Raw genomic sequence first — 8,741 nt, forward strand, 5'->3', positions numbered from 1 at the left:
TGCTCCTTTGCACCCCAGTATCTCTACTTGCACATCATCTTCTGCACATCTATCACCCCAGTGTTAATGCTAAATTGTAATTATTTCGCCACTATGGCCTATTTATTGCCTTACCTCCCTAATCTTACTACATTTGCACACACTGTATATAGATTTTTCTATTGTGTTATCGACTGTACTTTTATTAATCCCATGTGTAACTATGTGTTGTTGTGTCGCACTGCTTTGCTTTATCTTGGCCAGGTCACAGTTGTAAATGAGAACTTGTTCTCAACTTGCCTACCTGGTTAAATAAAGGTGAAATAAGAAAAACATTCGACATTGTGACATCATTAAAATACAAGGCTAATAGTTAAAACATTCTGCATTGTGACATCATTTAATTGAGAAAAATAAAACATGTGTTTGGAGAACGAGACCCAGCCTGAACTGTGTGATGTAGTAGGGAGTTGTAGTTTCTCGAGAGATAAATCAGATCCAGCCTGAACTGTGTGATGTAATAGAGTTGTAGTTTACAATAGGCCAATGTTCAACATAGTTTAGCGCTTAAAACGTAATGACCATAATCCATTGCGTGCCTACTTGTCTTGTCTGTGTTTCTTTTACACCTGCTATGTAAAAGAGACAGAAGAAGTCACGATGGTCAATGCTATCTGGAATCCTTGGGACATCCCTACCCTAAACCCTAACCTTAAACCCTAACCTTAACCATTTTAAATGTCAACTTCAACCGGCTAGGAACGTCCCAAGGATGTATCTCTACCTGCAAATACATGATCTAAGTGATTGATAGTTGGTATTCAGCAGTCATAAAGCCTTATTTACTTTAATGAACTACTAAAATAGTGATTTTGTCAGACAGCAGCTCTACACTTTATTGAATGACTGATCTATTCATCCTTCCATCTCTCCTCAGCCTTCCTCTCCTCTGAAGACCCAGTGAGGGTGGAGCTCAGTCAGAGAGCTGTTGAGGGACTGGTTAGGAAGAACACTTGTACAGCCAGATAGGTGAGAGGTCACACACGGTTTAGATAGTAAATATTTATGTCCCCTTAGCGGTTCATCACGTCAGCAAACGGGAATATGTTCCATCATCCATGTTTATTAACATTAGTGCAAATTGTCCACTGATATTGGTGTAATTTCTCACCCCATTTGGCTGTATGAAAGTGAATTTCCCCTCAGGCACACACATTTGTTCTTTGTTATTACCCAAGCCACTGCCTGTTCACCCCATTATCATACAGAAGGCGAGGTCAGTACAAGTGCATCAAAGCTGGGACCGAGACAGAAGCTGTTTTTCAAACTCAAGGCCATCAGACTGTTAAATAGCCATCACTAACACAGAGAGGCTGCTGCCTACATACACAGACTTGAAATCATTGGCCACTTTAAGGAATGGAACACTAGTCACTTTAATAATGTTTACATATCTGGCATTACTCATCTCATATGTATATACTGTATTCTATCCTATTCTACTGTATCTTAGTCTATGTATTACTCATCTCATATGTATATACTGTATTCTATCCTACTGTATCTTAGTCTATGCATTACTCATCTCATATGTATATACTGTATTCTATCCTATTCTACTGTATCTGTCTATGCTGCTCTGACATCGCTCGTCCATATATGTATATATTCTAATTCCATTACTTAGATTTGTGTGTAGATTTGTGTGTATTGTGTGTATTAGGTATTTGTTGTGAAATTGTTAGATATTACTGCACTGTTGGAGCTAGGAACACAAGCATTTCGCTACACCCGCAATAACATATGTATGTGACAAATAACATTATTAAAATACTCCTACTACAATGTTAAAACATTCTACATTATGACATCATTAAAATACTCCTACAACAATGTTAAAACATTCTACATTGTGACATTAAAACAAATCCTTCATCTATGTATTTTCTGATGTTTGATCAAAGATCTTTTATCAAAGTATCTCTTGACACATTGATCACAGCTCCAACAGTTCTCTCCTGTGTGTATTCTCTGGTGCGATTTTAAATCACTGAAGCTAACAAAACTTTTTCGAAGTCAGAGCAGTGTTAAGATTTCTCTCCTGTGTGCGTTCTCAGGTGTACTTTCAGGCAGCTTGCCTGAATTAAACTCTTCCCACATTGAGTACAACTACACGATTTCTCTCCTGTGTGTGTGTCCGCTGGTGTAATATCAGTCCATTTGGCTGAGTAAAACTCTTCCCACATTGATTACAGCTATATGGTTTCTCTTCAGTGTGTATTCTCTGGTGCATTACCAGGGAGCTTGACCGAGTAAAACTCTTCCCACATTACATTTACATTTAAGTCATTTAGCAGACGCTCTTATCCAGAGCGACTTACAAATTGGAAAGTTCATACATATTCATCCTGGTCCCCCCGTGGGGAATGAACCCACAACCCTGGCGTTGCAAGCGCCATGCTCTACCAACTGAGCCACACGGGACCACACATGTACATTGAGTACAGCTACATGGTTTCTCCCCTGTGTGTGTTCTCTTGTGTACCTTCAGAGAGATAGATGTAGTTAAACTATTCCCACATTGAGTACAGCTAAATGGATTCTCTCCTGTGTGTGTTGTCTGGTGTAAAGTCAGAAAGCTAGATGTAACATAACTCTTCCCACATTGATCACAGCTATAAGGTTTCTCTGTTGTGTGTGTTTTCTGATGTTTAGTCAGATTGGAAGATGTAGTAAAACTTCCCACATTGACTACAGCTATAAGATTTCTCTCCTGTGTGAATTAGCAGGTGTGTTTTCAATGAATATGATCTAGAGAAACTCATTCCACAATGAGAGCAATGGTACGGCTTTTCTCCTGTGTGGATTCTCCGGTGTATATCAAGTTCTGATTTAGATTTGCAGGTCTTCTCACAGTCAGAGCAGCAGTAAGGATTATTCAATGTGGGTCTCTGCTGTTGTTTCTTGAGGTGTTCTGATGTGGAGAGACTCTTCTCTGCCTCTTCAGCATCATGATGTTGTTGAGACTCCCCAGAGGACCCAGGATAGTCACATCTCTCTCCTGTGTGAACGACAAAGTCAGACAGATGGTTAAAGTCCCACAACAGCAGAAATCCACTGTTAATTTGAGGTAAAAGGTGATGCCCAGAGCAAACCCATGAAGTTGTACAACAATTGACGTCTGTTAAATTATTTGACAATTGTCTTAATACAGTCAAGTGAGCAACAATAGTCATATTTAGTCTTGTTTTCACATTAGTAGTAACATCGATAACTACCGGGAAATCCTAACAGTAACACACACCTACTGTAGGACCCATAACTTCACCTAACAACAACATAGACCTACTGTAGGACCCATAACTTCACCTAACAACAACATAGACCTAATGACATAGACTCTAAAGGAGAGTCTCACTCTTGAATCAAAATCATTTGCAAAAAACAATTTGACAGAGGAGAGGGGGTACAAAAATCAAGAAATTATCTCTTTCAAGGACAGTCTCGCAAAAACCAAGGATTCTTGCATTCTCACTAAACTCTGATTTACCACCCCCAAATACTCCTGCACAACGTCTATTTGCACCTCTCCCGGATGGAAACTACAAATGTAATGGCTGTGCTCAATGCAATGGCACTTGTAAATGTAGATCCTTCAAACACCCCCAAACAGGGAAACAGATCCCAATCAAAGGTGTTATCATGTGCACCACTAAGGCAGTTATTTATCTTATAACTTGTCCTTGTGGTAAAACGTATATATCCAGTTTCGACCCACTTTTTGGAAGCGAACCCCTTGATTTCGTCCCTACATTATATCGGCATCGAACACGTCACCCTCCCTAGGGAGAGGGAGTGACTTCGACAATGTATTGTTAAGAACAAGAGGCTGTATCTTTAATTTAAAGAGCCATGCTCCCGTCGGTCTCAACGTAGCCATTATTGTAATATTGCTATTCATTGTAAATGTTTGGAGGTCTATGTAGCCAAATTGTATCTATGACTGTATGCTATCCATTTATGTTTTTACACTATCTATTTATATCTGATATCAGGCCACACTCAGACATGATTACAGACATTTGTGTGTGTCCTTTGACACAATATAAACCTGTTACCCGCAGTGTTTGTCATTATACCCTGATGAAGACAGCTTGTCTGTGAAAATGTTGGTATCAGGTTATTAAATTATTGCATCTGAGCTCCTAGAGTGTGAGGTTGTCCTTTTCTTTTTCAGGCCACCGGGGTCTGACAACTTGGATGGAAAATGACTGAGGATAATAGCGCACGACATTGCCACTCCTATTTGCCATATCTTCAATATAAGCCTACTAGTACGTGAGAAAAGCCTACCTTGTTACAACACAACTGATTGGCTCAAACACATAAAGGAAAAAAATTCCACAAATTAACTTTTAATTATACATTTCTCTGTGACAAACGGTGAATTAGTTATTGATTTTTACCGCTTTTAAATGGCATTTTATAGATTTTGTATTTCTATAAAATCAAAACTGTAATTTTTATTCAAAACAAAGGTTGTAAAAGTATGCTAGACATTTATATAATAAATCATATCTAGTTTGGTGTTTCTGTGACAATCAATGAATTAGTTATTGATTTTTACAATTGTTATTATTTTGGCCAATGTCTAAATGTGTGAATATAAATCGGTCTGAACTTTCATTGTCTCGGTCTCATTTTTAGCAATCTTACTCATTGTTAAAGCCAGGACATTGTTTTTGATTAGGAAACTATGAGAACCACACAAAGTCCAGGGTGATCACGCTTTACCACTAAGAGTCAGTTTAGTTGGCGCAAAGTAAAACAGTCTCGTGTTCCAATTGTATGTTTTAGTCGCATGAATTGTTCCTGTTCACACCGAGGTGAAGAGCGGAATAATTGAAGGAATGAATCCGAGCCTAACGCTCATCCCCTGTGGAAGCCGGGGCTTCCAGCCAGGCGCAGACTTCATTGGCCTTTTCAGGTTTGATTTTAGATCCTTCAACCGAAGTCGCGACTCCTCATAGTATGTTATACCAAAGTTGACAGACCCTTAATAAGGGAACTACACTGCCATAAATACAAGGAAAGTCAAGTAGTGTTTTATTAAAAAAAAAATATATATATATATACACAAATCCGGCAAGGCAGAAACTTTGAGAAGGGTTTAAAACAAAGGTTTCAAACAATTCATAAATATTATGGAATGTAGGTATGTTTCGCCTTTAATGTAATGGCATTGAAAATAAATTGAAAAAAGGCGAATAGCTGTGTTTGAATACCCATACTAACATACTGTATACTACATACTTAATGAGTATATACTACATACTATTAGTTAATTGTAGTATACTGTAACTACATACTTAATGAGTATATACTACATACTATTAGTTCATTGTAGTATACTGTAACCGAACTGTATCAGTTGAGCTCTCTTCTCCTGTCTACCGGAAGTTTGTGCTGTTGCTATGCAACCTCTTGCTAGCTAGTTAGCATAACACATTACTAGTTAGACATTTTACAACTACGGGTGTGTTTTTAAATTCAAATCTTGAATACCACAGTGCTTCATAAATTCAGAGCGTTGTCAGATTGTCCGTTTATAAATTCAGCCCGTTTCGCTCTCGGAGCCACTGGCCGCTCCGGCCGAGGAGTTGATTTGACCGTTCTGACCGTAGCTTGCTAGCTACTTCCAGTTACAAATGAGACTCTTACCATTTTACTCGCCCTATCAGAGCTGGTTAGGCAGTTTTCATGTTATCCAGAGTGACTAACTGTACTGCTGTAAAAACATTTAAATTACGCTTATTTGTTCTTTTTGCCTCCGTTTACTGACACCTGGACATATTCAACGGGTGTTGAGCGCTAGTAAATTCATTATTCTGCTCTCTGGTACTCAGACGAGAGAGCTCTGAAATCGGAGTTGAGAGCCAGAGAGGATTTATGAAAGCACCCGAATGTGCATTGAGAAAGCAAACGACTATACCATTTAGCTAAGCTAAGAATGACGGGAATAATCAAGTCAATAAACGTTGGGTAGTTAGTTAGATAGAATATAGTTCATATACTGGCAAGTTTGATGTACAAGTAGCCAACTAACGTTAGGTAGTTAGTTACCATACCGGTACATACTGCTGTAATAACATACTAACAAATTGTCAGACAAAATAATGTGTACGGTAACTTATTTGAAAAGTCATTACTTTATTACATTGCTCAACTTTTTCTTAACATTTGTCATAATTAGTTAAAACAATGAATTTTTATCTGCTCTCGTTGGACTTCGGCTGAATATTTTCCGCCATTTTCTTCAAATCTGAAAACGATGTGAAGCCACGCCCATTTTCAGAAGAATTGCATTATGGGCCCTAACGTACTGCGTGTTTACGTCATATTTTGGTGAATTTAATACGACATCTGCGAACTTTTGGCATACTAACTAAATTATACTATGACAAGTACTATATACTCAATTAACATCACAAATAGTATGGTTAGTATGAGTATTCTAACACAGCTAATGACTTAACAGCTCTAACAATTTGACCCCCACAGGAAATCTACACTGGCAGTTATAGAAAGACCCATTTACTATATACCCATTGATTCTTGAAGAATTAACTTATAAATGCCTCAAATGTTTCAACTGTATTACCCCACCAGAAACCAAAACATAAGCTTATAACACCACTGTTTGTCAACAAGCACTGTATAGCCTTGAAATCTTTTTTAAAACTATAATTTTAACCTTATGGATGGCCAGTCCTTGTATTTATAGTGTAGTCAATTCAGGGGGTAGCCCTGAGCTGGACTCAAACCTGGGTCCAGCGACTGTCAAGCCAACACCTTATAACTGTTACGCCAAGATGTCTGAACTTCTTAACTTCACTAGGTTTTGGGTTACGGTTGATACAATTGCATTCTCAATGAATTTGAGTGGTTACATTTCTCCAGCCCCCATCCCTCAGCTGTTAACCAACCCAAGTCTCTGGGCAGCCATTTTGTTGCTGTTTAAATCCTAGGTTGTCCCTTTAAAAAAGCCACACAATTTACCAACCAATCTGCAGTTCAAACAATAACAAAGCTGTAATTCCACCACTGTTTTGGTAATTAGATGATGGGGCTGGAGAAATGTAACTACTCTCAAATTCATAGACAGACCTATGGATACAAGGACTGACCACCTATGATATCAGCATTATAGTTTTAACCATGTTAAGGCTTAACAGTGTTGGTTTACAGTGTTGGTTTTAAGACAATACTTACTAGTGTTAATCAGCGCCCGTTCATCGTTAGAACCATTGGATGCCTTAAGATGTCTTTGGTAAACTGGGCCCAGATATCCAGTTTCCTCCTCTTCATCCTCCTCTTCTTCCAATGTGACAGTCATCTCCCCCTCCTCCTCTTTCACTTCCTCCTCTTCTTTCACAGTAATGTCCTCTTCCACTCTGAACACGGCTTCCTCTTCTTTAACTATAACGTCTTTCTCTTCTTCCTTCACTGTAACAGCCTCACCCTGTACTTTATTTTGTATTGTGACATCCTCCTCTTCCTCTTTCACGACAATGTTCAGCCACAGACCCTCTTTCTCCGTCCAGCAGATCTCCTCTTCTTTAGCAGGAGGAGAGTAGCTCAGTGAGCTCATGGTTGGGTAAGTTAGCTAGCTATGCTAATGCTAACTTAACCAGCCCTCTAGATGAATAATAACAACACTGTAAATATGAAATTAAAACGGATAACTAACTAGACGACAGAAGTGGGTTTAAAACACAGTGGCTAATATACACGAACGCATCTAAAGAGCTTTATTGGTTCGGCTATTTTGTCTAGCAAGCTACCGAGGTGGCTGACTAACTGATGCTGCTGTTGAAAGAAGCGTTTAGTCCACTAGATTATACATCACACTAACAGCATCGCCTTAACATCGCACACCGCCATCTGGAGTGGGTAACTCAGTTGAGAAAAATGTATATTTAAATTATTTGACTAAAAGTTAAAGGGTAGGGAACATGAGTTTTTACTCACCAGTGTAACAACACAGTGTGGTTAAAGACTTAGTAACTGAGTTGTTGTCACAATCTGGTTTCCTATAAGTACAAAGAGTTATGTTTTTGCGTCATTACATATTTCTTAACTTATTTCTGGATATCTTCTAAACTACCCACAATGCCCTATTTCTCAACGCCATATGGAGTATCTACTCTGTGCTACCAAGTTTGTATGCTAGCTCGGTATCTAGCTCAAACTTGCTAATGTTAGCCACACCTCATGCTTTCATGCAATGTGTGATTGTGTTATCTAGTGGGAACCCGTTAGCACGGTAGGCTCTGGTGACTTCTTGCTGTAGGTCTCAGGGTGGGTGGGGCTAGGATAACAAAAGAGAAAATCATACCTGCTTGCTCCTTTTTGTTTTGTCAATTTTTCGGGTGGGGTTGTTACGTTTAATACCGGAGCTACATCACCAAAAACGATCATTGTCCAAACACACCAAGACAGTTGTGAAGAGGGCACGACAACACCTTTTCACCCCTCAGGAGACTGAAAAGATTTGGCATTGGTCCCCAGATCATCAAAAGGTTCTACAGCTGCACCACCGAGAGCATCTTGATCGGTTGCATCACCGCCTGATATGGCAACTGCTCGGCATCTGACCATAAGGCGCTACAGAGGGTAGTGCGAACGGCCCAGTACATCACTGGTGCCAAGCTTCCTGCAACCCAGGACAGGCGGTGTCAGAGAAAAGTCCATCAAATTGC

Source organism: Salvelinus alpinus, chromosome 17 (assembly GCF_045679555.1).
Source record: "Salvelinus alpinus chromosome 17, SLU_Salpinus.1, whole genome shotgun sequence".
NCBI lineage: Eukaryota > Metazoa > Chordata > Actinopteri > Salmoniformes > Salmonidae > Salvelinus > Salvelinus alpinus.